General features: G+C 36.4%; 1 pseudogene; it reads left to right on the top strand.

Moving 5' to 3' along the window:
* Nucleotides 1-5241: 5241 nt before the first annotated feature.
* LOC111158233 overlaps nucleotides 5242-19814 on the top strand; it is a 129646-nt pseudogene continuing 115073 nt past the window's right edge.

Raw genomic sequence — 19814 nt, forward strand, 5'->3', positions numbered from 1 at the left:
TTTCATTAAAGCAATATGAGTATTTTTATTATTTGAATGTTTGTGCTTTTCTTTCCTCCTCTTATGGACCTCTATGATTATTTGCATAGTTTTTGGTCATTGACATTTATTTTTACCTACCTTTCTTCACATATATTTTTCTTACTTTTGCATCAGTGCCTTGTGGGCCATGTCAGGATACAAATAAGCTTGCACCCAACACAAATTGATCGTGGTAAACTCAAAAGCAGAAATTACTGAAAGTTGAGACAGGACCAAAAGGACCTAGAAAATGAATTTATGTTTTATATACAGATAGATAATTGAGATCTTATATCACTAAAAACATGTATATTCAAATTATACATATTAATTAAGAGAAAAAGAAGTGGTGTTTTGTAAAACTCTAGGGACTATTCGAAGGAGTATGAGAACTCCGGACTCCATACAAAGAAAAGCTTAGGGATTGGGCGGTTTGGAGAAAGACATTGTAAATCACAAAGTAAGTTCTCATTTGCAAAAAAAAAATTTGTAACTTGAAAGCAAATTTGTAACTTTGTTGAAATGCAAGAAATAAAAACAAACAAAAATGCAATGGGAATAAAAGGTACAGCACGGGGAATACAGTCAATGATGTTGTAATAGCGTTGTTGGTAGCTATACTTATGGTGAGTATAGCGGAAGGTATAGAGATGCTGAATCACTATGTTGTACACCTGAAACTAATGCAACATAGTGTGTCATCTCTACTCAAATAAAAACAATTAATGCAAATGCATCTTAATATTCATCATCCATTTTGGGGGATGCTTTCGGGGCACAAGTGGAACATCATTTTGTGTGCTGACATAGAGCTGATTAAAATGTCTTAGAGGGGGCACCTGGGTGGCTCAGCGGGTTAAAGCCTCTGCCTTCGGCTCAGGTCATGATCCCAGGGTCCTGGGATCAAGCCCTGCATCAGGCTCTCTGATCTTCAGGGAGCCTGCTTCCTCCTCTCTCTCTCTACCTGCCTCTCTGCCTACTTGTGATCTCTGTCTGTCAAGTAAATAAACAAAATCTTAAAAAAAATAAAATAAATAAAGTGTCTTAGAGGAGTCCCAGACACAAAATGACTGAAAATGACTTAAGGAATAAATGTAAAAAATTAACATTGATTAGGTGCCTGTTATCTCCTAACCTGGGAATTTCATATTTCTTGGAAAAAGTATCACAAGAGACTTATTTATAAGCTCCTTCCTTGGAGATATAAAATGCCCCTTAATCTATATTTATGAAGGATTTGAAAATAAGTATATAAAAAGGATGCAATGTCTCTTTTAAGTATTTAAGTACATTTTATAGATGTAGAAAGGGCTTTTTACTATGGATCAATCTCTTCATATGGTTGGAACACACAACTCTATGAGACTAACTCATTTTCCTCATAATATCCTGGAGCTTCATAATCTTCTTCATTCATTTTTTGGTATTAATGAAGTAAACTATTGGATTGGGAGATTATGTGCATTACGAGACAAATCTTCATACTAGAAAAGTTTAAAACTGGAGATATTATATACATGTATTCATTAAGAATGTTACTGTGAAAGCATTTGTTGTGATGGCTGAAGATAAAGTTTTTAGATCAAAGAGATGTGGGTATGTGCAGGAGAAGAGTCTGGGCATGGCTAGTGAGCAGTGAGCTCATGTGAGGAGCAATGCAAGAGAGGGGCTAGCAGGGCCAACAAATACAGGTTGCTTAGAACCATCTAGTCCTAAGGACTGGAAAAATAAAGACTGTCTAATAATAAGAAACTGGACACTTCCAAATTTTATTTAAAATCATCCCAGCATTTATAAGCAAATCATAAATTTCTTAGGAAATGTATTTATCTTGCTTGTAAATCACAGAATGTATCCTGTTTTGTTAATAACTCTGTGTTAGGATTCTATCACAGAAGCATATGTATATGTGTGTGTATATATATATATATATATATATATGCATATAACTGCATACAATTGTATACAGGTGAGGTTTTTGTGGACAGAAATATATGTATGTATGATTGTATATTTTGTGCACACGATTTGTTAAAGGGATTTGAAATTATCATTGTAGGGGCTGAGTAAGCAGTCTCTGTATGGCTGTTTTCTTGTGTGATTGATGCTGAAGTTTTAAATCAGTTGTAGGCTGGTCAACCCTCATACTAAGAACGTGAGCCACAGATAAACAGAGTGTGGACTCTACAATGGCTGTGGCTTCACAGCTGCTGTCCAGACTTCCAGATGGTTCTTCAGCAGTGCACTCTAATCAGAAGCATTTATAGAAGTGGATTCAACCTAGTGAGGTTGTCCCATTATAAAGCCGTTATATCCTTTTATTCTAAGGAAGCTTGTTGTAGAAGAGAAAATCCTCCCAGATTCAAATTAAGCAAAACCCAAATCTTAAAACAGAAAAAAAACCAAACAACCCTCTAAATTATAAGAGGAAACAACCTTAGCACTAATGAAGCATAATGTTAAACTACATTAAAAATCATAAGTTTAAAAGATATGTTTTCTAAATGTTGTCTGTAAATAGGGCCAGTTTCCTAGATCTGTAATCAGTGCTGTCACAAAAGCCACACACTCAGAAGGACACAATGCTTAGAGTTTGCTGTTCTGTGATCACTATTTTGACATTATTTGTAATCATAGCTTTTAATTTGGGTTTTATAAGTGAACAGGATAAAGGAATGTGTCGAGGGCCTGGATCTCATCAGGATCTATTCTTCCCCACTTTACACCCCCAGGTGAAGGCCACGGCCTGGGTCTGGGGAAGAATGGAATCACAGTGTGAGGTACTCGGTGCCTGTGAGGTTCTGTGCTCAGCCTGCAAGTGTCCCTGTACCCAAGTGTGTGTGACAGAAATAAATAAATTTCTATAACTTATGTACGTATATTTTATATAAATCTTTTAAAAAGATTTTATTTATCTGTTTGAGAGGAGAGAGAGAGAGAGCACGCAGGGGGAGGAGCAGAAGGAGAGTTTGAGGGAGAAGCAGACTCCCTGTCAATCAATGAGCCCAATGTGGGACTCGAATCGAGGACCCTGGGATCATGACGTGAGTTGAAGGCAGATGTTTAACCAACTGAGCCACCCAGACGCCCCATATTCATCTATTGAAAGATGAATAAATAAGAATTAATAAATGAAATGTATCACAACAAATTGAGAGAGAAGCTGTGGAAAAATGAAAAAGCTTTTTCTTAATTTTTGAACAAAAGATTCAGATTTTCATTTTAAAATGAATACTGCAAATGATTTAGACAATGTTGCCTGTTCAAGTACTCTTTTAATGTGAGGACTTTTATGTTGAAGCAACTGTTAATTAGCATTTAAGTATTAAGACTACAATTTTGAACATTTTCAGATGTGATCTAGCATATCACATATACTCAATCTTAGTTCAGAGACTTAAAGTTTGATTTTTTAAAATATATACATACAGTTAGTTTGTCTAAGCTAATTTACCTTCTCTGTTTCACTAAATGATACAATTTAAGTGGTATATCTTAATTTTCCACTATTTTTTTCTTCTGGGTATTATTTACATATATGTATGCCCATTTCTTCTTTGTTTCTGTAAAATGATAAACAGAAGTGTGTGTTCTCTCTCTCTCTCTTTTTCATTTGTAGTTAAGAGACTCCTAATTAGACACCTTGCTATGGGCTTGCAAGAAAAGGTACCTTAAGGTCAAATGATTACCTAGCCACCTCCCTTAGCAGCTGGGCTGTCCTTCTACTCCGTGTTGGGCTCCATGACTAAGAGTGACCAAATGGCTTCATTTACCTTAATAAGTTCTGACCCTGCTTTTGCAATTTACTGGCCCCTTAAATTTTCGTCAAATTGTTTAAGGGCTGAGCTTTAAGCTTTGAAAGTCCAGACTGAGGTTCGTGAAATGCTTCTTAAAGGAAAGACTGTTAGACCATTACTTTCATCACTTCCAATAGGATTGGATGAGCATGAAGGCACAAGGTTTATGGAGCAATCTTCTACTCTGTGGGATACGAGGGACGATGGCAAGCTGACCTGCAAGGCTGGTCATCCCAGCAGCTTAACTTCGCTGCGCCGAGGGCTTGATCTGGATTTAGTACCAGGGCACTCGCCAGGAAAATGAAAAGTTGGCACCTATGATATGATTAAGACCTTTCATTACCTTCACCGGGAAGCAAAAAGACTCTGTAGGTTATGAAAAAAAATGATTTTTTGAATACTCTTTGTTCCAAGGCTTGACTGATTTAATATTTGAGAGGTCAGGATACAAGACACTATTCAAAACATGGGGAGAAAAAAGACAGACTCCCTGTCATTTAGGAGTTTACAACCTAGTGAAACAAGATTTATAATATAAGGTGCTCTCTGTACAGATTTAAAAAAAATTCTATTCTATTAGAAGATGAAGGACATGAAATAGAAAAATGAATTATTGAAATATTCCGCTTGGTTGCCTCTTGCTCCCCCACCTCCCTTGGCATTGGGGAAGAAGAAGAAACCTCTTTGATTCTCCTCCCACCACTTCTCTCGAAACAGTGACTGTGGGTAGCCGTTGCTTCCAACAGTTTTCGGAGTTACTTCTATGCAAGGTAGAAAACCATCAAAAGAGGACTGCAGACAGACAAAGAAGGCACACAGCCAGTGATCTGAGCGGCAGAAATCAAACAAGCAGTGTTTATGTTTATTTTTTGAAGAAAAGACCATGTTTAAAAACATTACTCTTATATTGATATTATGGATATCACTTGTTAGTAATAAGTAATTTGTTGTTTAAGAACTGTTTTTTTTTTCTTAAACAAAAAAGAGACATTTTTATTGTATCCTGAACTTTTTACTTTATGTCTTTATGTTTTTAACTGCTGTAGATGGAATGTCAATAACTTAATTTTATTTTATTTTTATTCCTCATGGTGCTTAGTATATTGTTCACACACAGCAGTCCCTTGATCTGGTTATCTATGTGTTTAACAAACCATCTCAAACTCAGGAGCATAAAGCAGCAACCATCTTATTATGCTCATGTACTCTGTGGCTAGGAATCTGGACAGAGTATAGTGGGGACGCTTCTCTTGCTACATGTTGTCCAGGGCCTCACTGATGGCTGACTAGGAGCTGGAATCATCAGAGACAGCTCACACCGATGTCTCCAGGGTCTGAGCTGAGATGACTAAGTATAGGCTTAGCTATGACTGCAGCCCTGAGCTCCTATTTGGTCTCTCCATGTTCCTTTGGTTCTCAAAGCATGGCAACTATGAAAGCAAGCATCTGGAAGGTGAGTGTGCAAATGACCAAGATGGGAGCTCATGGCTTTTTTCTGACCTACCTTCAGAAGTCATGTAGTGTCACCGCCACTGAATTCTGATGGTTACAATCGAATCACTAAGGATGGCTCAGATCAAGAAAGAGAAGGAAATGATATCCCTCCCTTTCATGGGAAAATATCAAGGTTATGTTGTCAAAGAGTATGAGGAATAGAAGATATTGTTGTGATCATTTTTATGAAAAGCAATCTGTCATAATTTGCAATAAATAGTTGACAAACTTAATTTATTAAATTATTCAAGCTTAATTGAATTCTCAAGCAAAGGAGATAATAAGTTTCAAGCTTCCCTGATGCCTTCACGAGTTAAGGATACATTAACCTTTGTACTATCATTGTTTCTTATGTCTCTCTGGTTAGGGGTTGTTATAGCTAATTTTACGTCAGCTTGGCTGGGCCATAATGCCCAGCTATGTGGTCAGACATTGTTTTTGGTGTTTCTATGAGGGTGTTTTTGGATGAGATCAACATTTAAGCTGGACTTTGAGAGAAGTTCATTGAATTTTCTAATGTGGTGGGCCTCATCCAATCAGTTGAAGGACCAAATGGATCAAAAGGCTGAACTCCTCCAAGCAAGAGGGAATTCTGCAGCAGAAAACCTTTAAAATTTAACTGCAATGTCAGTTTTTACTGACTCTTTAACCCCTGAATATTTTGGACTTGCCAGCCTCTGTAAACACATAAGCCAATTCCTTAAAGGCAATCATACACACACACACACACACACACACACACACACACACACACACACACACACACACATATATATATTCTAATAGAAGTATATTTCTATCTATCTATTGATTGATTGATAAACATTTCCTATTGGTTCTGTTTCTTTGGAGAACCCTGAGTAATCCAGTGGTGCTCTCTGGGCTACAGAGAATAGAATTGTAGCCTAGAATAGATTGGCCAAGGTTTTCCCTGGTGTTTCTGACTCAAGATTCTAAATTTTCCCAAGCTAATGATTCTTCTTACTACTGTTCCAAAATTAGAGTAGTATTTGAACCAAATTAAAAATAAACTTGGCTTAGTCACTTTATGCTTTAAGAATCCAGGAATGTGATCTTGTACCTTTGGATAATGCTGGCAGTATTTCCTATCTGGTTGACTTTATAATAGGCCATGATTAAAAAGTAACGTTTAATGTTGCTTTCTTCTGAAGAGTAAGTCAATCAAACGTTCTTGGGCAGCACCCACCCAGCAGATAACTATTAAGTATTTGGGGCTGACTTTCATATTGGTTGTTTAATTATGACACAGACATTTATAACAGGGCAAATGATTTTCATTCCTGGGTCTTAATCATGATACAAATTCTGAGGCTACCTTGCAATTTTATAAGAAAATCTATTTTCTTATGCTTTCTGGCTGCTTGTCCAGCTTTTCTTTTCGTTTCCCTGTTGCCAATCTCATTAACAGATTTTTAAAAACTAGCCAATATATGTGATGTCATTTTCAAATTTGTGTTGACTATGCTTACTCTCTGATCTTCATTGTATTTTTGTTTCATTTTTGTCTGTGAAGATGTATTCCTTTAAAAATATGTAGACAGGAGACCTTCAGCACTGGTCTCACCTATGTTATCGTGCAAGACCAGTAACAAATTAAAGCTTTTTTGGGACTGAACCTTTTAAAAGACCTGAGAACACAACTATGTGGGCTGCTCCAGGGAGCCATGGTTAGTTGATGAGAACTGGCAAAGGAGATGAAATCTATTTGCCAACTCTGCATTTGGGGCTATTTGCCTCCAGCACTCTGACCATCTTTGTCAGATTTCTGGACTATGGGACCAAGACACAGTAGATACTTATTCTAGTTTTGTTAATAGTGATAGACTTGTTCTTCTAAGAATGCAAATATTTTAAAAAATGTTGTTTAAATCACATCTGAGAAAAGAATTTACTAGAGATAAGCCACAGTGGTGATGTTACCTCAGGGTTTCTCTCAGAGCTCTAGTGATACCTGGGAAGATAATCAACTTTTGGTTCTCCCTAATTAATTTTTGGTTAATTGGCTTATGCTATCCCAGAATTTACAATAACACTTTATTTTTTTTTCAGTTCTTAGTCAAGAAGTACATAGTTGCAGGGATAAGAACAAAAAAGATTTTCCAAGAATACAAGTGCTCCATAATAATCCAAGGAAAATTTGGTGTCAGCTTTTCCTCTCTATTGTTCGAGGTAACACATTCGAGGTGGCATGCAAACTGCCAAGTTGTTAGGCTTGTGTATAGCAGTTCATGCTTTAGAAAATTCTTTGTTGTCTCACTCTGCACTTTAATCTCTGGGATATGAAGAAAGTGTTATGAGATTTTCTATAGATGGAAGCAAATTGTAACCCATTAATCACAAAAGCAAATTAAACAGATCCATTAAAGTCCTGTGGTAGATCCAAACTTCTCTCTGTGGTTTTATGATGGTTATGGATCCCTGTTAAAAACAAAGGTTTTAGCCAGAGCAGTAGCGTGTGAAGCGGAAATGTTTCCCACTATTCTTTGCTGTAATTCTCTTTATATCTTTTAGGAATGGTGCATACAACTGCAGAAGTTTTCACACATAGCCTTCCATCTGCCAGCAGCTCAAGCTGGCAGGAATAGGCAGCTTTTCAGGGGTGTGAACGGAATTGATTTATACACACCACTGGATCCATTCCAGTGTATTTTCTCAGCCAGGACCAAACGTAGTGTTGCAAATGAGCTGCACGGTAAGCTTTTATCTGATGTTTACTAGGCTGCACACACCAAGTGCTCAAAGAAGCACAGGGGGAGAGTGGGTATCACATTCATCAATTCACGCTAGAAGCAAAGAAATGACTGTTATGTTATGAAGGATGTTTAGTGAGGACTTAGGAGAAACGTAGGCAAGCTTCGTAGGTCATGCTGAAGAAGAAAACCAGTGGGTGCCATGAAAGCCATACTTCCGTAGAGCAGAATTTAGAATTTAGGGATATGAAGAGAGGTGCACAAGAGGGAGGGAAGGGGATGGCCGCAAACAGAAACCGCTCTCTTTCAATGGCACTAAAATCTTACTCACGGATTGGTAGGAATAAAAATAACAACAACAACAACAAAGTTTACGTTACCTGGAAGAATGCTCTATTTTTTGCAGGTTATGTAGTGCCATAACCATATAACCCACTTATCTGCTTGACAGATGTGAAATTCCTAACACGTTTTCTTGATGAATTTTCCAGGTACAATAGATTAGATATTAAACTGAACTAATAATATTCAGGTCACTAAACTTAATACAACTTTAAAGTCATTTTTTCATACATGGAGTGTCTTGATAGTTGAAAAGGATACGATATCTTTAAGACCTATGTAGCTTCTCACAGGGCATTTATGTGGGCATGTGAAATGATTCTTACTGTAGTAGAATTTTCTACTACTTTTGAGTGCATATTACATATTGAAACTCATTTGTTGGGAGCAACCTGAAAGTATGTTTAGTTCTTTGATAGGAAAGTGGAAAATTTATAAAAATTCTCACATTTGAAATTTATTCTCAGGTGAAAAAAAAACCTCTGTATTTATCAGCTTATCAATATACTTCAGTTCTGTTCTAGAAGCATAAAAATGATTTTTCTGATAACTTTAAAAAACAAAAAACAGCAATTGCAGTTGTTGAAAAAGAACAGTTTTGAACAGTGTTTCTATGAAGACACTGCAATGGATTTATAATAACATTTTTAAATATTATTTAATCTCAATTTTAGGATACATTTTAGCTTTTTTTTTTTTTTTTAACTAATGTTGAATCCAATTAGAGAATGTACATTCCCATTGAATGTGTGATTTTCTGTCAAGGTAGCATAACATCTGTGAACTGAAAAAAGTTTCCTGCTGACATAGGAAAAGAGGGGAGTGGGGATTCTATGTTAGATATGGCAACCTTCAGGAGCAGAATCAGGGTAGCCAAGACCAGGGCCTAGGTCATACTATATAGTACTTATTCCTGAGTCAAGTGCGTAGGACAAATAAAATACCTGCCCCAAGCCTGAACCCGAAACATAGACTGTAGGGAACGGGTTAGCAGCTGATGGCAGACAAAGCTAGGAAGATAAGCAAAAACTTGAGGAGACAGACCTTAGTTTCCGGAGGCTAATTAATGAGGTTGTCTGCTCTTTTTTTTTTTTTTTTTTAAGATTTTATTTATTTATTTGACAGACAGAGATTACAAGTAGGCAGAGAGGCAGGCAGAGAGAGAGGAGGAAGCAGGATCCCTGATGAGCAGAGAGCCCGATGTGGGGCTCGATCCCAGGACTCTGAGATCATGACCTGAGCTGAAGGCAGAGGCTTTAACCCACTGAGCCACCCAGGTGCCCCAAGGTTGTCTGCTCTTGAGGGCACCATCCAGGACATGTGGGCTGTACTCTCCCACTCAAGGTCCTTCATGCCTGGCTGCTGCTCCGAGCTTCAGAAAGCCACTATGTCCCTCACTTCTCATCTGGGCCAATATTCTTTCTTTCTCTCCTCACCACCTCCTTCCCATGTTGGGGATGTTACTTTTCATGGTGATTCTCACTCCATCTACCCATTTTTTTTTTAAGAAGATTTGTTTATTTTAGAAAGAGAGAGAGAGTATACACTTGCACATAAGTGAGTGGGGGTGAGGGGCAGGGGGAGAGGAAGAAGCAGACTCCCCACTGAGTACAGAGCCTGACAAAGATGCAGGGCCCCATCCTAGGACCCTAAGATCATGACCTGAGCCAAAACCAAAAGTTGAAGCTTAACTGACTGAGCCACCCAAGCACCCCCTTCTATCCATCTTTTAAACACCTTCTTCTTATTTTTGAAGGTTTCTTTGAATCACACTTCATTGATGGTGACCTTGGACAGCTAAGTTTTCTCTTCCTCAGTGTTCTGGTAACACACTATTTTTGTATATACCGTGTTACATGATAATTAATTATTTATGTCTGTCTTTCCTTTAACCCATGTACCCCTAGAAAGGAAGATTTTGTTGAATGCACATTCACATCACTGGTGCCTGGTACATAGTAGGAGTTTATTAACAGATTCTTAAATGGAATTGTGTTATGTTCCAGTAACTTTCCTCCATTCTTAGGAAATAAACTGCAGATGCTTATAGGATTTTGAAACTAAAAAGAAAAACAATAAAATTCTTACATTGAGTATAGTGTTTCTCATCTGCACCTAAAAAACCCAAAACCTTAAAAATCTTAAAAGATGCCAACCTTGTACAACCAAAACAAAGTAAAATGGTAATAATCCTACTAGTTTAACATTTTTCACATTATGTTCTAGAACTTGACCACATATATCCATATTTTACACAGCTGTATGTTGTTAAAAGTCTGTAATTTTCACCTAATAGCACATCACAAATATTCTCCCAGGTATTGACATTATCTAAAATTAGCGAATGTAGTGATTTCATAATATTACTCGTGTTTTGTTAGGTTTAAATAAATGGAAGTGGTAAAAATCTAACCCACTGACCACCAATTCTGAAGGGGGTTTTTCTTCTTTGTGTTTTGTTTTGCCAAATCGCTGTACCACAGGAGAATTGATTTCTATGATAGGTAACTGTTACCTATAAACTTAAGCATGGTTTTAAATTCTCTGGCAAGAGATTTAGACATCAACTTTTGAGAGAAGTTAGATGAAACTAAATATAAACAAAATGTTTTGACCACAGGGCTATAATCTGACTGTGAAATAAAAGGTTTGAATATCTTATGGATGTCTTGCCAAGACTAGAAGCCTCATACACAGAGTATGAACGTGCCTGCTGTCTATGTACTCAACTTCTTCATCTGACCTTGCTCCTTCAAAGATGCACTTGTTACAGAATGTCAGTCACTAATGAGGCCTAAAGTAATTGAGGCTGATTGAGCTGGCAAGATGCTGCCTAATTAGAATGATAAATGGAACTGGCTGATCCAGAATGCAGGAGTGAATGGCACAGAGGGCATTAAACAAGGTCATTCTGTCAAAGAGGACCACTCATTTGACCATCCCCCCAATAATGATTGTCCTTCATGCCGTGTGAACCCATACACTAAACAATGTATGCAGATCATTTTATGTAGACTTTTTTGACTCTACTTTCTTAGGTAAAGTGTGATGAGGGTTTTAGTGATTCCCTGGATAAGGCATTCAATATGAACACTAGAACCAACTATTTTAAGCCATATAATTCTCTGTTTTTTAAGTGTAAGGATTTATGGATGCATTAGTTCTCTAAACAAATATAGGGTGCCTCAAAATTAGCCTTATGAGTTCTATCGTGTTAAACTTTCCACATCACGTGGGAAGTACGTCAAATAACTTCACTTGTTTGAAGGGCACAGATAAAATTTAGTTGTAGCGTCTTTGAACTTGAACCACGTTTAAAAAATCTTTTTATGTCTTTAATATGTTTGTTAGAATCATTTGCGTTTTATTATCTTAACATTTTTTTCCCTTTTAAACAAAACATCACCTTTATTCTTTTAACCGATGTAGATGTCAATGTATATAGATTCATACATATTTCGAAGACAATGTAATTTTTACTCAGGTTATTTGGTAATGCCTCAGGTATTTGCCATTATCTGGGAGTAATTGCTTTTAGACAAAGCTGCAGCTGTTCCTACCAAGCCGTATCTAAGTCGTTTTTAGTAGTAAACTCTCTAAAGTACATAATCCATCTTCAGAGCACCCATCCCCAAATTTCCTGGAACATAGCCCTTAATGGCACGTGGCAATTTTCTAGGGCGGCTGAGGCTTGTCACTCTAGACATCATTTTAAAATTTGTGTGCCCAACGATACAGTCTCCAACTTCTCAGAGCACCTGGCTGACGTTTAGTAGGAGTGAAATTCTTTGACCTTGGATCATAATTTGACTTTGGCAAAAAGAATCTGAAAAAAAAAAAAAAAGACATATGTAACCTGCTTTAAAAAAAAGAGGAGGTAAGCAATATTTTGGGGAATATAATTGATAAGAAGTAACATTAAGTTGATGTGATATTAAAAGAACTCAGTGAATGGCATTTGGAAGTAATAATTTTCCCATCCACAAAAATCCCATTCATTAGTTTATCTGTCACCTCCTTTAGTGGTGAGTAAGCAGGGTGTTTTTCCAGGCCAGATTTCCTAAGGGTCCTGTGTTTACACTTCCGCTTCTGTAGTCTTCCCTAGGGATTGAATTATGGGTATAAACTTGCAAGATCCACAGGTAAGTATGTCATCTCTCCAGCAACATGACTGTTTGCTTGACTTCCTAGGTTTCCTGAAATTGACTGAATTTAGAAGGGAATGGTTAAAAGTACACCCTTTGCACGCAGTGAGGCCTGACTTATAATACTGTCCCTGATAATTACTATGTATGTGGTTTTGGACAAGTTTCTGACCTCCATAAAATGAACATAATGATGCTCACTCCACTGGCTTGTTTTGAAGATTAAAGAAGGTAATGTATCTAAAAAGGTCAGCATCATGGCTGGTATATAGAAAGCCCAGTAAGTGGTAGATAATGGTGCTGCTTACACACCTAGTGGAAGCAACTAGTAAACGAGTAAAACTTTTCTTCTCTTGCCACTCTCCCCCCCTTCTGCAACTCCTATACCCCAGCCTGAGATTGGCATTTTTCTCTCCTTTACAACTTTTTTTTGTTTATTTGTTTTAGAGGTTTTTTTTTTTTTAATTTTTTCTGGCAGAGTCACTTCCAGTCTCTGTCCTTTTGGCAACTCTCCCTTCTCCATCAATCTACAGCCCCTTACCACCTCTCCACCCAGCTGTCATATTGCCACTCCTTCCCCCACTGAATGTCCTCTGTCATGTTGCCAATTCTCCTGCTGACACTAGGCATGACTAAAACTGTCAGTCGTCCCTTTCAGGCTCCCTTACATCCACTTTATAAATGTATTAGGCAGTCTCTGCTTTATGAAACAGAATATATTGGATGGAAACTTTTATAGATGACACAGGGTCACGTCCATGAGCACTAATTATTTTTCTGTCCTATACAGTTACAAGAATCATTTAAGTATAGGGGTTGCTTGTCCTCATGCTAAATGGATTTGTTTTAAAGTTTTTGGGCAAGAAATATATGACTTCTCCAGACAAAAGTAGATGTATCCTGTTGCTTGACCATGAAACATACCTACGTTGCTCATGCATTATATAAACATATCCTCTTTCACTTGTGCTTCAGTAGTTTTCTTTTTTGGGTTGCTTATTTTTTTATTTTTTTGTTACTGGAAAAAGCAGGGAAAGAGCTTATGGTCCAATATTGATAGCTACTGTATTTATGTGGAGAATATAACTTCTCTTCCTGAATGTGATGATCTCCAGTTTTCCATCCAACTACAAAATTATAATTCTAACACCAAATTGACTTTGTGTAAAATAGTTCTATTTTATATGTGATTTTACTGTTAGTACCTTCAAACCTCTTGGAATTTTGGAATTAGGTGAGACAAATATATGTATACAGTGGTGTATGTACATATAATGTATATAATGGATGTAATATATAATATACCCTATATATTATACAGCTTATGTAATCTATATATTATATGTGCTATATATATTATATATGTATTATACATATAGTTGACTCCTGAAGAATACTGGTTAGAACTACACGTGTGTACTTGTACATGAATTTTTTTTTATATAGCACAGTACTTTAAGTGTATTTTCTCTTCCCTATCATTTTCTCTTTTTTTTTAGAGATTTTATTTACTTATTTGAGAGAGAGCATGGAAGAGAGCATGAGCGGAGGGAGGGATAGAGGGAGAAGCAGATTCCCTGCTGAGCAGGGGCTTCATTCTAGGACCCTGAGCTGAAGACAGGTGCTTAACCAACTGAGCCATCCAGGCGCCCTTCCTTATCATTTTCTTAATAACATTTTCTCTTCTCTATCTTACTTTGTTGTAAGGATATAATATATATAACATGCAAAATATGTGTTAATCAACTGTTTATATTGTCAGGAAGGCTTCTGATCAGTAGTAGGCTATTAGTAGTTAAGTTTTAGGGGAGTCAGAACTTATATGTGGATTTTTGATTGTATGTGGGAGGCCAGTGCTCCCATATTATTCAAAGTTCAACTATATATATGATTATGAATTCTATATATATATGATATAATATTATATTCTATAGACAATATAGAATATTACATTCTATATATTATATATATATATGAATATATATATACGAATTGCATTTATTTCCTAAAGCTGCTATAACAAATTACTACAAACTAGATAGCTTAAAACAACAGCGATTTATTCTCTCACAGCTCTGGAAGCTAAAAGTCTGAAATCAAGGTGTTAGCAAGGCCATGTTCTTTCTGAAGCCTCTAGGGAAGGATCCTTCCTTGCCTCTTTGTAGCTCTTGGTGATTGCCAGCAATCCTTGGGAAATCTGAAGAGAAACTGCTCTGCAATCATTGGGTCTAACTAAAAACCGCAGTGATGCTCAGATTCCTCTTCTATCTTTCACCTTGAGGAAGACATTTTCCTTACCCATAACCATTCATCTATCAGTGGACACTGAGGTTGCTTCCATATGTTGGCTATTGTAAATAATGCTGCAGTAAGCGTGTGCGTTTATCTTTTTCAATTAGTGTTCAGATTTTCTTGGGGTAAAAACCCAGTAGTAGAGTCATTGGAACATATGGCATTCTTATTTTTAATTTTTTAAGGAAATTCCATACCATGTTCCACAGTGGCTATACCAATTTACATTTCCACCAACACTGCATCCTCACCAACACTTGTTATTTCTTGTCTTTTTGAGTTTAGCCATTCCAACAGGTGTTAAGGGATATCTCGTTATGGTTTTGATTTGCATTTCACTGATGGTTAGTGATTTTGAGCATCTTTTCATATATGTGTTGGCCATTTGGTTGTATTTTTTTGAAAAATATCTATTCAAATCCTTTAACCATTTTTAAATTGAATTGTTTATTTTTTGGTATTGAATTGTATAAGTTCTTTATATATTTTGGATAGTAACCCCTTAGTGGATGTATCATTTGCATACATCTTCTCTCATTCAGTAGGTTGACTTTTCATTTTGTTGGTGGCTTCCTTTGCTCTGCAAAAGCTTTTCATTTTGGTACAGTCCAACAGTTTATTTTTGCTTTTGTTTCCCTTGCCTGAAGACACACATCTGGAAAAATATTGTTATGGCCAATGCCAGAGAAATTATTGCTTGTATTCTAGGATTTTTTTTGGTTTCAGGTCTAACAGTTAGGTCTTTAGTCCATTTTGAGTTTATTTTTGTGTGTGGTATAAGAAAGTGATTCAGTTCCAGTATTTTGCATGTAGCTGTCCAGTTTTCCCAGCACCCATTTATTGAAGAAACTGTCCTTTCTCTATTGCATATTCTTGCCTCCTTTGTCATGACTTAACTGACCATATAACTGTGGGTTTATTTTTGGGCCCTCTATTCTGTTCCATTGATTATGTCTCTATTCTGGTGCCAATACCATGCTGTTTTGATTACTAAAGCTTTGTAGTATATCTTGAAATCTGGGATTCTGATATCTCCATCTTTGTTCTTCTTTCTCAGGATCGCTATGGCTATTCAGGATTTTTGTGGTTCCTTACAAATTTTAGTATGGTCTGCTACGGTTCTGTGAGAACTGTTCTCAGTATTTTGATGGAGATTGTATTGAATCTACAGATAAATTGCTTCAGATGAACAAAAACAGGTACTAATGTAGGTCTTTCATAAAAGAAGGGGCCTAAGGCAAACTTTTGGAAAGTGGGGATACTCTTTGCTTTGTGTCATTTGGCTTATTAAGAGTTTCATAGGAATGTTCTACTTTTAGAGAAAAGGGGGAACCTGTATACCAGTAAAGCAGAATCAAACCCTTTAGCACCTATAACATTTATTACATGTTCCAATTTTTAAACCAATACACTGGAGCAGAGGAGGTGACAATGTGAGCAGAATTCATAGCTAGTCTTCTAGGTTATAACAATCTAAATGTACTGAAAAAAAATGCAGGAACTTCAGATGTACTATTTAGCCAAATAATGACATACAGAAATAAAAATATTAGTCTGCAAGGCTTTCATATTTTTTCAACATCATCACTACCATCAGTTAGATGTGTTGTTAGCTACCCTGTGTGCATTATGTACTAATGTTACATTACTTGCCTAGAAATCAAATGTCAGATTCTTACTCAGATAAAGCTTATAATATAATAGAGATGAGAAGTTTACCCCAATGGTGCTAACAGAAATGCTTGCACATATAAACATAAAGGTGTGAGTCATTGCTAAAAGTCTAGAAACTGATCCTTACTATATTAGCTAATTAATAGTTAGTGCTTTTGTTGGCAACATGTTCTTAACCTAGTGATATATTTACTTATGTGTGGTCACTTTGTAAGTTTACATTTTGAATGAAATCGGGGTTACCGCATCATCTGTGAACGGATCATTGAATTTTGCACTGACCCTTAACTTCTAGTAGCAGATAGACATTTCACAGGACGCAAGGATGAGCATGTTGACAGTCTGAACATTCTCATCACAGTAGTCAACACAACAACTAAAAGCATGTATCTTGTTAAAATGAACAAGTAGGACCATGTTTATTTGCTAAAGAACAAAAAGGGCCATTTGCGATATTTAGCTGGATACAACTCAATGACTTTATTAATAGGAGAAACCCAGCATTAAGCAAAGAAAGATTCTTTTTCCTGGTAGCATTGTTAAAAATCAAGGAAAACTTATTTCCTGCCTAAGAAAAAGCAGTTATGAACCAAGAATTTGACAATATTTTAAGAAGGTTGTTCTTTGGGGAAAGATGAGCTAACCAACTATTGTTTCTATCATGTGCATGTGATTCTGTTTCTCAAGTATATTTCTCTGGGTTGCGTATTATTTCAAGTTAATGCCTCTTTTCAATTCAGCCCATCCAAAGACCAGTGTAATCATGAAGGCAGCATAGTGGGTAGCCTCAGAACCATACCTTTGCTACATCTATTGTCTCCTGTGTGACCATTTTGTGCTTGTGCACAAACTCAACCTTCCTGATTGCATTAAATGAATGTCAGAAGCAGTAAACTCCTTTGTCTGTTAAGTAAATACAGAGCCACCATATTCATTTCTAGATGTCATTGGTTAGGAAAATGGGAGATCAGAAATAGAGGACAGGAAAACAAAAAGGTTAGCACAAAATCTAGTTCCAGTGGCAATAATAACATGAAATAATTTTTTCATAGAATTTTGTTTGGAAATTGCACCTGAGGAACCAGAAGGATTAGCAAAACCTTGCTAGTCACTGCAGGGTGTAGCTAAAGGCAGGCTCATTGAAGTTGCAGTTTAAAAATGATAAGGTTTAATAAATCTCTGTGGGTAGATTTATCTCATAATTGCAGATCATATTTAGAGGACTGGACTAATTAGACTTGATTTGTATATGCTTTAGGCTTAATTGAAAGTCAGTTTTTCCTATGTTACTTCAAAATGATTCTTTGTTAACGGGAAGGAGGTAACTTCTGTATAAGCTAAATTCTAAAACGTGACTGTGTTTATCTTCTTCGCATGTGAATTGCATACTGCTCAGTTGTTATGAAATACAGTCACTCTACTAAACAAAGAAAAGATGCTGATTTCTTTGGTCTGTGATTTGTGATACTAAAATGTGATATTTAGAGATAAACCTTAAAGAGAACCCAACAATATATTTATGCCCACAGGGAGTTATATGTTAATAAAGGAAACAAAAGGATAACAATAAAAAAAATTTCCTCTATGCACCACCCTTTGTTTAACAAGGCCACTGTTGATAGCTGATTAATTACTTAAAAAAAAGCTAAACCTAAAGTACAATATCTTATTGCAAAAAATTATAATACCTTTGCAATATTTAAATTAGCATGGATGCAGATATGACTAATGTTATATGTTGGTTCCATTATTAGGCCATTATTATTTAAATTTCACATTAATATTCATCCATTCTGGAACTTTGTCTTTGGATTTCCATAATGTTTCTCTTGGTCCTCATTAGGGTATCTCCATTCATATGCTGCTTATTGCTAATGTGGCTACATACATTTGACTGTCAGTCCAATTATGGACGAAATCCACAGTCATTTAAGTACATTGCCTAGTAATCTTTATGTAATATAGCAAACTTCCTTGTTATTCAGATTCTTTTTGAAATTATTGAGGGGATCCAGGATAAGAGGAGGGTTCCAGTATTTTTGTGTAACTTCTTTGGTAGAGTTATTTTTCAGTTTTCCTTCCTAAGATTAAATTTATGACTGTCTAGATCATGTGTATAGTTACATGATAAATCTGGAAGCCATCAGGAAGTCACTCTTACCTTGAAATAATAGTATCCCACTTTTATTCTCTAATTAAATACATCTGAATTTCCATCACTAGATTTTCTTTAGGTAAAAGTTACTGTTCCTCTAGTGAGTAAAAATGAAGTTGATCAGTGCAATCCCAGTCAAAATCTCAGCAAGTTATTTTGGAGATACGGAAAGGTAAAAGACCCAGAACACTCAAAACAATATTGAAGTAGAAGAACAAAGAGAACTGACACTCCAGCTTCAAATGAACAATAAAGTTACAATAATCAGGAGGCTGTGATATTGGTCAAAGAATAGACAAATTGACCAATGGAACAGACAGTCAGTTTCAAAAAGTGGTGCTGGAAACTGGACATCCACATACAAAAATTTAGCCTAGACACAGACCTTCAGTCTCTCAAAAACTAACTTAAAATGGTTCACATATTTAAACATAAAATGCAAAAGTATAAAACTCCTAGAAATAAACATAAGAGAAAACCCAGATGGCCTTGGGTATGGTGAGGAAATTTAGATATAATACCAAGGCACAATCCATGAAAGGAATCACTGATAAACTCAACTTAATTAAAATTAATAACTTCTGCTCTGGAAGAAGCAATGTCGAGAGAATGAGAAGACAAACTAGGTTGGGAGAGAATATTTGTAGAAGACACATCTGTTAAAGGACTGTTGTCCAAAATACATAAAGAACTCTTAAAACTCAACAAACTGAGGGTTGCTGGAGTGGAGGGAGGTGAGAAGGGTGGGGTGGCTGGGTGACGGATATTGGGGAGGGTATATGATATGGTGAGGGCTGTGTATTGTGTAAGACTGATGAATCACAGACCTATACCCCTGGGGCTAATAATATATTATATGTTAATTAAAAAAAAACACATTAAGATACCACTTTACACCAGTTAGAATGGCAAAAATTGACAAGGTAAGAAACAACAAATGTTGGAGAGGTTGTGGAGAAAGGGGAACTCTCTTACACTGTTGGTGGGAATGCAAGGTGGTACAGCCACTTTGGAAAACAGTGTGGAGGTTCCTCAGAAAGTTAAAAATAGAGATACCCTATGACCCAGCAATTGCACTACTGGGTACTTACCCCAAAGATACAGATGTAGTGAAAAAGGCCACATTCACTCCAATGTTCATTGCAGCAATGTCCACAATAGCCAAATTGTGGAAAGAGCTGAG

Source organism: Enhydra lutris, unplaced genomic scaffold, assembly GCF_002288905.1.
Source record: "Enhydra lutris kenyoni isolate GAN:26980312 unplaced genomic scaffold, ASM228890v2 scaffoldscaffold58, whole genome shotgun sequence".
NCBI classification, from domain to species: domain Eukaryota; kingdom Metazoa; phylum Chordata; class Mammalia; order Carnivora; family Mustelidae; genus Enhydra; species Enhydra lutris.